Source organism: Limulus polyphemus, unplaced genomic scaffold (genome assembly GCF_000517525.1).
Source record: "Limulus polyphemus unplaced genomic scaffold, Limulus_polyphemus-2.1.2 Scaffold1732, whole genome shotgun sequence".
Lineage (NCBI taxonomy): Eukaryota > Metazoa > Arthropoda > Merostomata > Xiphosura > Limulidae > Limulus > Limulus polyphemus.
The window spans coordinates 143392-144142 of record NW_013667342.1 but is presented as its reverse complement, the minus strand read 5'-3'; positions in this window follow the sequence as shown (position 1 = coordinate 144142).

Genomic DNA, 751 nt, shown 5'->3' with positions numbered 1-751 from the left:
AATCTCTTATTGTATTAAATAATATAGTATCAGATTTACGTTACTCGTTAGAACAATCTCTCATTCTATTAAATAATATAGTACCAGATTTACGTTACTCGTTAGAACAATCGCTCATTCTATTAAATAATGTAGTACCAGATTTACGTTACTCGTTAGAACAATCTCTTATTCTATTAAATAATATAGTATTAGATTTACGTTACTCGTTAGAACAATCTCTTATTGTATTAAATAATATAGTATCAGATTTACGTTACTCGTTAGAACAATCTCTTATTCTATACAAAGTACAAGAATAGCAGAGCCAAAATTATTTTTCTCTTGAGCACAGCTATTTTGATCAAACCATTCTGGCGATTGCAAAACTTTTTATTTCAACTCAAAAAAATTATTATAACAACGTACGTCAGGTTTACGTTTCAAAGACATAATTATTATTATGCCCCATGTGTATATTAGTGGAAGGAGTAACAACACTGATCGTTTGTGTTCAAATGCCAGAATTCATACGAAATCAGTTCATGTATGCTCTACGTATATGTGATATATAACATCGTTGTGCTCCAATGTAAAGTAACCTGACGACAGGTGTTGTATGAAGTTATCTCAAGTGTTTTGTTTTTTCGCATATTGCCTACCTGGTTCCATGAATGGACAAATACTAAACTTCCACCCTATAAAATGTTACAAGCGACAGTAACATACAACAGTTGTACAATAAAGGTGACTAGAGAAGAGCTTGTACACA